Source organism: Salmo salar, chromosome ssa12, assembly GCF_905237065.1.
Source record: "Salmo salar chromosome ssa12, Ssal_v3.1, whole genome shotgun sequence".
Classification (NCBI taxonomy): Eukaryota; Metazoa; Chordata; class Actinopteri; order Salmoniformes; family Salmonidae; genus Salmo; species Salmo salar.
In genome coordinates, this window is record NC_059453.1 from 52345571 (window position 1) to 52356023 (window position 10453).

Here is a 10453-nt window from a genome sequence, read left to right on the forward strand (position 1 = left end):
TAGCAATAGAGCATTGTGGTAGGTGCATGTCTGACATCAATGTGTGCGCAATTACAATGACAATTTAATATGGTCAATATATATTTTTTATATATATATATATATATATATATATATATATATAACATAAACATACTGTTGACAGGTACAGTAGCTATGGTGTAACGGAGTGTTTTGTCTTGTGTTGTGGGTTTTGACAATCTTATTGTCATAACCAGCCGTAAAATAACACAATATATGTCACAACATGTCTGATGATATTATGACATGTTATGACAAGTTTTGTCAGTTTTTATGACATATTATGACATGGTTATGGGTGTTACCCATAACCATTATGAGAGAGAGAGACTCAGCTGAGCTGTCATAGACCTCCATCCGTCTCTGTGTCTCACTGTTACTTCTGCATGGAAGGGAGAGATCCTAATCCTTCAACCTGTCAGCAGACTCTCACAGGGACTGAGCTGGTGAAGACCAGTGTGATGTAGCTCTCCCTCACTGTGTACCACATGAGTAGCATCAGTCAATCTGGTAATTAATGGCATCACAACAATATTAATTGATCTTATTTGTCAGTATGAACACTTACATTTCTATATTGCCTTATAGTTAGAGAAAAAAGTTTAATGTGTCACTTGCACATCTTCTAATTGTTATAGAAACTATAGATTCATCATTTGAATGAACATATACACTACAGTTCAAAAGTTTGCGGTCACTTTGAAATTTCCTTGTCCATTAAACAAGGAAATGTGCCTAGAAGGCCAGCATCCAGGAATCGCCTCTTCACTGTTGACATTGAGACTGGTGTTTTGCTGGTACTATTTAATGAAGCTGCCAGTTGAGGACTTGTGAGGCGTCTGTTTCTAAAACTAGACACTCTAATGTACTTGTCCTCTTGCTCAGTTGTGCACCGGGGCCTCCCACTCCTCCTTCTATTCTGGTTAGAGCCAGTTTGCGCTGTTCTATGAAGGGAGTAGTACACAGCGTTGTACGAGATCTTCAGTTTCTTGGCAATTTCTCACATAGAATATTCTTCATTTCTCAGAAGAATAGACTGACAAGTTTCAGAAGAAAGTTCTTTGTTTCTGGCCATTTTGAGCCTGTAATCGAACCCACAAATGCTGATGCTCCAAATACTCAACTAGTCTATAGAAGGCCAGTTTTATTGCTTCTTTAATCAGAACAACAGTTGTCATCTGTGCTAGCATAATTGCAAAAGAGTTGGATCTAACTTGGATTAGCTAACACAATGTTGCATTGGAACACAGGAGTGATGGTTGCTGATAATGGGCCTCTGTATGCCTATGTAGATATTCCATATAAAATCAGCCGTTTCCAGCTACAATAGTCATTTACAACATGAACAATGTCTACACTGTATTTCTGATCCATTCTATGTTATTTTAATGGACAACAAATGTGTTTTTCTTTCAAAAACAACAATTTCTAAGTGACCACAAACTTTTGAACAGTAGCGTACATTGTAGCTTTTCTTGTGAAAATGGAACTTATACAATATAATATACAGAATGATATGCAAAGATGTGTGTTCTACTTCACGGTTCAGAAACCTGTCATTACTGCCAGTCATGAGAAGGAGGATTTCATCATCATCTGTTTTATTTAACATCATCTTTATCTCTATTTCTTGAACTGCAATATTGGTTAAGGGCTTCTAAGAATGCATTTCACAGAAAGGTCTACCTACACCTGTTGTATTCGGCTCATGTGAAAAACAACATTTGACTTGATTTGATTCCTGGCCCTGCTGGTTAATGACTGTCACAGCTGTCGAAAGGAGAAGAGGACCAAGGTGCAGAGTGTGTGTCGTTCCACATTTTTATTTACACTGTGAAACTATGCAATACATAAATAAACTGAAAGACAAAAACAACAAACCGTGATGCAGAGGTGAAACATACACAACTCAAAATGAATCTCCCACAAACCCAGGTGGAAAAAAAACCTACTTAATTAAGTATGATCTCCAATTAGAGACAACGAGGACCAGCTTCCTCTAATTGGAGATCATCCCAAACAAAACCAACATAGAAATGCAAAACTAGAACATGAACATAGAAATACAAAACATAGAAAAACACCCCCTGTCACGCCCTGACCTACTCTACAATAGAAAATAACATCTTACTATGGTCAGGACGTGACAATGACACCACCTGTAACCTGTATGTTGGAGAGCAGAGTCAGCTATTATTGACAGAAAAAACTAACCAAAGTTTCCAAACAGTGGTTCTGTAGATTACTTGTGACTGAGAGTGATCTTATCAGAAGACTACGGTCAGTGAGGCATAAGGAGGTGAGCTGTGATGACAGAGTGAGCTCAGGACCAAAAACTCTCTCTCCACACAGTGATGGGTACACCTTTCCAGGTGAGTCATTATCTAAACAAATCTATCAGGGCTGCAGGTCTTCATGATCTAAATCACTTCGATTTTAGCATATTCTTAGTATTAATATATTCATTCTGACCCACAAACTAAAAACCACATTTCAGTCCCCAAAATGTTTTTAGATCTGGTGGGAGATCCCATTAGTGATCCAACAACTAAACCCTTTCCAGCAGGTAGGATACACATTAGTTTTGTTTCTTTTTTTTTTAAGTACTTTATGGCGCTGCTGTTATTTGATTGCAGAGATGGTTACAGCAGTAAGAAAGGCCCTGGTTCTACTTTGCCCCTCAGCATGACAGTGAGTCCTACAACAGGTGTATTGGTCCTCTAAGGCAGTGGATCCCAAACTTTTTATAGTCCCGTACCCCTTCAAACATTCAACCTCCAGCTGCGTACCCCCTCTAGCACCAGGGTGAGCGCACTCTCAAATGTTGATTTTTCATCATTGTAAGCCTGCACGCACTACACGATACATTTATTAAACATAAGAATGAGTGTGAGTTTTTGTCACAACCTGGCTTGCGGAAGTGACAAAGAGCTCTTATAGGACCAGGGCACAAATAATAATAATAATCAATAATGTTTCTCTTTATTTAGCCAACTTACATACAAAACCTTATTTGTTCATAAAAATTTGTGAATAACTCACCACAGGTTAATGAGAAGGGTGTTCTTGAAAGGATGCACATAACTCTGCAATGTTGGGTTGTATTGGAGAGAGTCTCAGTCTTAAATCATTTTCCACACACTGTCTGTGCCTGTATTTAGTTTTCATGGTAGTAAGGGCTGAGAATCCACTCTCACATAGGTACGTGGTTGCAAAGGGCATCAGTGTCTTAACAGAGCGATTTGCCAAGGAAGGCTACTCTGAGCGCAGCCCTATCCAGAAATCTGGAAGTGGCTTCTGATTAAATAAAAATTTCACAGAACCGCTAGTTGCGATTTCGATGAGGCTCTCTTGTTCAGATATCGGTAAGTGGACTGGAGGCAGTGCAGGAAAGGGATAACGAATCCAGATGTTTGTGTCATCTGTTTCGGAAAAGTAACTGTGTAATTGCGCACCCAGCAAACTCAGGTGCTTCGCCATATCACATTTGACATTGTCTGTACGCTTGAGTTCACTTGCACACAAAAAAATCATACAATGATGGAAAGACCTGTGTGTAATCCTTGTTAATGCAGACAGAGAATAGCCCCAACTTTTTAATCATAGCCTCAGTTTTGTCCCGCACATTGAATATAGTTGCAGAGATTCCCTGTAATCCTGGATTCAGATCATTCAGGTAAGAAAAAACATCACCCAGATAGGCCAGTCGTGTAAGAAACTCGTCATCATGCAAGCGATCAGACAAGTGAAATATTATGGTCTGTAAAGAGAACTTTAAGCTCGTCTCTCAATTTAACAAACATGTCAATACTTGGCCCTTGATAACCAGCACACGTGTATGTTGTAAAAGCGTTGCATGGTTGCTGCCCATATCATTGCATAATGCAGAACATACACGAGAGTTCAGGGGCCTTGCTTTAACAAAGTTAACCATTTTCACTGTAGTCTCCAAAACATCTTTCAAGTTGTCATGCATTTCATTGGCAGCAAGAGCCTCTCGGTGGATTCTGCAGTGTACCCAAGTGGTGTTGGGAGCAACTGCTTAAACTCGCGTTACCACTCAACTATGTCTCCCTGTCATGGCTTTTGCGCCATTTGTACAGATACCAACACATCTTGATCACCAAAACCATTTGATGTCACAAAGCTGTCCAGTACTTTAAAAGTATCCTCTCCTGTTGTCCTGGTTTCCAGTGGTTTGCAGAAGAGGATGTCTTCCTTAATTGACCCCCCCATAAATGTAACAGACACATACCAGGAGCTGTGCCAGGCCCGCCACGTCTGTTGACTCATCCAGCTGTAACGCATAGAATTTATTTTGGCTTGTAAGCGAAGCAGTAATTGTTTCAAAACATCTCTTGCCTTTTTACTGATGAGTTGTGAACAGTGTTGTTTGATAAAGGCATTGTCTGTATAGTTTTTTGGGCCTTTTCCCCCAGCATTGTCCCAGCCATATCTGTGGCAGCAGGAAGAATTAAGTCCTCAACAATAGTATGGGGCTTGCCTGTCCTAGCCACTCGGTAGCTCACCACATAAGACGCTTCTAGCCCCTTCTTATTAATGGTATCTGTTGCTTTTATACAGTACATGTCTACTACTCGAAAGTCCTCTTAATTCTCGCTCCAAAACTCCCATGGCTTATTTTTCAAATTGGCATGTTTCAATTCTAAATGTATGCACAAGAGTGAAGGTTTCATTGAGTTGTGAGATAGTACTTTCGCACTATTTAACACACTGTGGCTGAGGGAAAGGCACTACTCCCAATATAAGTGAACCCCAACAAAACGAGGCTAATCAGGCGAGAAAAAAACATCACCCAAATGTATCGCCCTGTTGGAAAATCTAAATGGACTGTTTGAAAATGTGAATCACATTTTTATTTGGCGTCCCCCGACGGCACTGCGCGTACCCCTGGGGGTATTATGCTATTATGAACATGTCATCTTTCTATTGACTGAGTTGTGTTGTTTTCTAACAAATTGATGAATACCTTTATTGTTGTTTAACTTTTTAGAGACAGGGGGCAGTATTTGGAAATTCAGATGAATGACGTGCCCAAATTAAACTGCCTGCTACTAGGGCCCAGAAGGTAGGATATGCATACACTCTGAAGTTTCTAAAACTGTTTGAATGGTGTCTGTGAGTATAACAGAACTCATATGGCAGGCAAAAACCTGAGAAAATTCCAAGCAGGAAGTGGCCTGTCTGAGAAATTGTAGTTCTTCTTTCTAGTCCCTTTCGAAACTACAGTATCTCTGGGGTTACGTTGCACTTTCTAAGGCTTCCATTGGCTCTCTAAAGCCTTCAGAAAGCGGATTGAGGCATTTCCTCTCTCTGGCCAGAGTATACTAGCACAGTTTGTCAGTGGTCTGCCTAGTGACAAAGAGATTGGAGATGCGCGGTCCTGCGACCATGCTGTTTTTTCTTTTTATCTCTGAATGAATACACTATTGTCCGGTTGGAATATTATCGCTATTTTACGAGAAAAATACCATAAAAATTGATTTTAAACCGCGTTTGACATGCTTCTAAGTACGGTAAGTACGGTAGTAACGCACAAACAAAACGGAGGTATTTGGACATAACTATGGATTATTTGGAACAAAAACAACATTTCTTGTGGAAGTAGCAGTCCTGGGAGTGCATTCTGACGAAGATCAGCAAAGGTAATAACATTTTTCTTATAGTAATTCTGAGTTTAGTGAGCCCCGAAGTTGGCGGGTGTCAAAATAGCTAGCCGTGATGGCTGAGCTATGTACTCAGAACATTGCAAAATGTGCTTTCGCCGAAAAGCTATTTTAAAATCTGACATAGCGATTGCATAAAGGAGTTCTGTATCTATAATTCTTAAAATAATTGTTCTGTATTTTGTCAACGTTTATGGTGAGTAATTTAGTAAATTCACCGGAAGTTTTGGGTGGGAATGCATGTTCTGAACATCACATGCCAATGTAAAAAGCTGTTTTTGGATATAAATATGAACTTGATTGAACAAAACATACATGTATTGTATAACATAATGTCCTAGGAGTGTCATCTGATGAAGATCATCAAAGGTTAGTGCTTCACTTAGCTGTGTTTTAGGTTTATGTGACATATATGCTTGCTTGGAAAATGGCTGTGTGATTGTTTGTGGCAATGTACTCTCCTAACATAATCTAATGTTTTGCTTTCACTGTAAAGCCTTTTTGAAATCGGACAATGTGGTTAGATTAACGAGAGTCTTGTCTTTAAAATGGTGTAAAATAGTCGTATGTTTGAAAAATTGAAATTATTGCATTTTTGACGTTTTGTATTTCGCGCCACGCTCTTCCACTGGCTGTTGAATAGAGTGGGACGGTGATGTGCCACCTAGCCCATAGAAGTTAAATGTGGTTAGGAGGGCCATACTGGACGGGCATGTTCCATCACATCAGGTAAACAATGCAACAAATATGGCAAAGATGGACATTTCTCCAAAATGTGCAGGACAAAGACATAACTGAACGTAAATCAAGTCACAAACACACCTGCTTTACAAAATGACAATACAGACAATGACAATGAGGAAGTGTTCACTCTTACCAGCAGTACTGATAACGCGGAAATACAGTTATTAATCAATGGCCAGCCAGTTAACAAGTTAATTGACTCTGGGGCAAGCTGTAACATTGTGGGCACAGCAACATTCAATCATTTGCAGACCAAATGCAATGATTAATTGAAACTAACATCAAAGAGACTACCCATATGGTTCAACACAACCATCAGCAGTGAGGGCCTGTTCACTGCCAACATTACAGCAGTTGTTAGTTCTGAGTCGGTCACTGCATACATTTTAGCCGTGAAAGATGCACAGACATCTGTACTGGGAAAGAAATCAGCAGTTGCTCCTGGCATTTTGCACATAGGGCCAGAGGCACACAAACTCAGTCCAAGATGATGACACAGACATTCCAAGCTGAACTTCAAGAGGAATACAAAGACTGTTTCACAGGGCTGGTAAATCTGAAAGATTTCTAGTTAAGAATTCATGTAGATGAGACTGCCACACCTGTTGCACAGCCGGTACGCAGAATACCATTCAGTGTGTTGAAGAGAAGATGAACTAGCTAGAGGACATGGATGTTATTGAGAAAGCGAATGGACCTACACCATGGGTGTCCCCATTAGTTCTGGTACACAAGAAAACTGATGACATCAGAGTTTGTGTTGACATGCATAGAGCAAATGAAGCTGTTGTGCGGGAGCGACAACCCATCCCCACCACCTACGAGATCCTGGAGGACGTCAGGAGCCGTGGTCTTCTCAAAACTGGACCTAAAGTGGGGATATCATCAGATCGAGCTGAAACCTGAGTCTCGTTCCCTGACCATATTTATGACTAACACAGGTTTGTGGCGCTACAAGAGACTAATGTTCGGTCTCTCCTCTGCTCCAGAGACATAACATCACATCATGCGCCAAGTCCTACAAGGCATCGAGGGGGTCCACAACATTTCAGATGATATCACTGTGTTTGACGTTTCATGTGTTTCTCTATGGCAAAGACTTTGTAATGGTAACCGACCACAAGTCTTTAGAGAACATTTATTCTCCAAAATCCAGACCATCAGCGAGGTTTGAGAGATGGGCACTGAGAATGCAGCCTTATAGATTCAAGGTTGTATACAAGCCTGGGCCTCAGAATGTAGCCGACTCACTGTCACGGTTGACTCTGAACCCTCCGGAATCTCTACACTATGGGGACGACCACTTCTATTACGTAGCCAAATACATAGTGCCATGTGCATTCACCCCACCAGAGCTGGAATAAATGTCAGCAAATGACTTAGTTCTAGCTACTCTACGAACAAGCATCAGACAGGGTGATCAGAGCACATGCGACACTGCATACCGAGGTGTTCAAGAAGAACTCTCTATTCTTGGACAGATAGTTCTATGAGGCAACCGCATTATTATGCCACGAGCAGCTCAGAATCGGACTTTGATGTTAGCAGACGAAGGGCATCAAGGGATAGTAAAAACAAAACAGAGACAGCGCACAAAAGTGTGGTGACCAAACATTGATAAAGAGGTTGAACTGCTCGTGAAGTCCTGTCCAGCATGTCAAGTCAATGGCTCACCACCAATGCAGGTCCACACAGTCAGAACAGAGCTACAGTACCAGCTAAACCATGACATGTCCTAGCCATTGACATGTGTGGGGCCGTTCCAACAGGAGAACACCTCCTCGAAAACAACAGACTACTACTGAAGATGGGTTGATGTGAGTATCCTAAACTGCATCACCACCGCCAATTCGCTCCTCTCAATCAGAAGGGAAGGATTGGCGCACAGAACTACAGACGTTTCTCATGGCCTACAGGAGTACACCACACTCAGTCACAGGCCGCAGTCCAGCTGAACTGTTGTTCAACTGCCAAATTAGAACCAAACAGTCAGAGCTGTCAGGCAACATGCAACCAGGAGCTGAACCACAAGACAACGCCATTCGGCTTGGTGATGCTGAAAGGAAGGAAAAGGGCTGACAGAACGCAGACAGATTTAGGAGAGCAACTGAAAGCACAATCCAACAAGGTGACATGGTTCTGCTACAACAACCAAAGCAAAACATGTTGTCAACTATCTTCGAAACCACAGATACTTTATTTTGAGCACTAGATAATATTTTGTTATGTTATAATGCATAGATCTGCAGTTTGGAGTTCATAATGTTATCATAATGGTTATGACATCTGAGAAGAGGATGGATGTCGTGTATTAGCGACACCTAGTGGTGCAACACCAGCGGTGCATTATGTGTCATGTGAGGAACGGAGGGAGAATATTCTTGGGGGACCAGGAATGAAGTACAAGTGAATGATTCTCGAGAGTCTGAGTCACGTCGATACATTACGGAGACCAACTACCAATAGGCCCACTAAATGTAACATAGTTTACAGTTTACATTTTTATGTTCACATTAATTCGCTAAAGCTCCGACCGGTTTACTAATAGAACTGTTCATAGCTGCGTGTAATTTCAGTCCAGATTCGTGTACTTTAGTCCATCTGATTTGTAGGTAATGTGTAGTATACTTCTCTCTTTCTGCTTAATTAATGACTTTCTTGTGTAATGAGTTCTCTTCTCACCAGGTTTGACCTCTCCTTTGACCCCCAGTACAGCACTGAATCCATCATCAGGTGTGTTAGTCATCTTTACCTAGTTAGCAGATAGGACCTAAACAAATAGAATTGCTTTATGTTCTCTAGGTTTTTGTATGTTTTTTATCATTAGAAATTTGTTTCATTACAAAAAAGGTGATACTTGATGAATTAAATCAACCCATTTAGATACCATCTTTTTGTATAATTAGAATGACTTTCCTTGCACCAGGTTTGACTGTGGTTTACTCATTAACCTATTCATAGCTGCTTGTACTTTCACTCTAAATTGGTGTACTTTTCTTAGATATGAAACAAATGTACATTTTTCGTCTCATAATGTTTCTTCTCCTACATCAGGTGTGTTGGTCATCTTCAGTTAGCAAAACTGAAACAAATAGACTACCTTTATCTTACCCAGGTTTTGTTTATATATATATTTTTTTTTCATCACAAATGTACACACAGGAGGTCAAAGCACCATAGACAGTGTTGTGAACACAAACTCTCAAAAAATAGTTTTGGTTAATTATCCTTTTTATTAATCCCACGGCAAAAATACACTTGCCTTTTACTACTAGCACTAACTTTGCTGATAACTACCTTGTTGAGGGAAAATGTACTTGCTACGATTGTGATATGTTGTTGTCTCACCTAGCTATTTTAAGATGAATTAACTGATGTAAGTCACTCTGGATAAGAGCGTCTGCTAAATTACTTAAATGTAAAATGTTTAACTGGGTAGCTGTCTTTTCTTACACATGAAAACGTAAACATTTTCTCAGACTAATAATAATGTGGTATTCTAACACCTATCTACTATTTAAATATTTACATTTGGATTAAGAGCTAATGACCTCTTCTGATGACATCATGTCACCAAACAGCGGTGCAATTATGGCAGACAGCAGTGTGTATGGCTTCTGGAGTGGGCGTGGAGTGGGATTGACAGCTGTCTATCTCTGCAGGAGGACCAGTGAGTACCTCTGATTGTGCATAACAAATCATTTGCAAACATTTTCCTTTGTCATATTAATGTAAGTGCCGTTGACAGGGCTTAATCTATCAACTCCTTTTGGTGATATTGTATAGGTTAGGCAATATCTATCAACTAAATTTGGTCATATTGTATAAGGTAGGCTATATTCAATATAATAATATGGCCTAATTAGTTCTTCAGAGAAAACCTATTCTCAGAGGTAAGAATTCTCCTTGTGAATATGATGCAGATTGTATCAACCTTTAGTTCTGTATTGTCCATGATGAGATGTTCTAACCACAACCTTCTTATACTTTTATGTTGTACA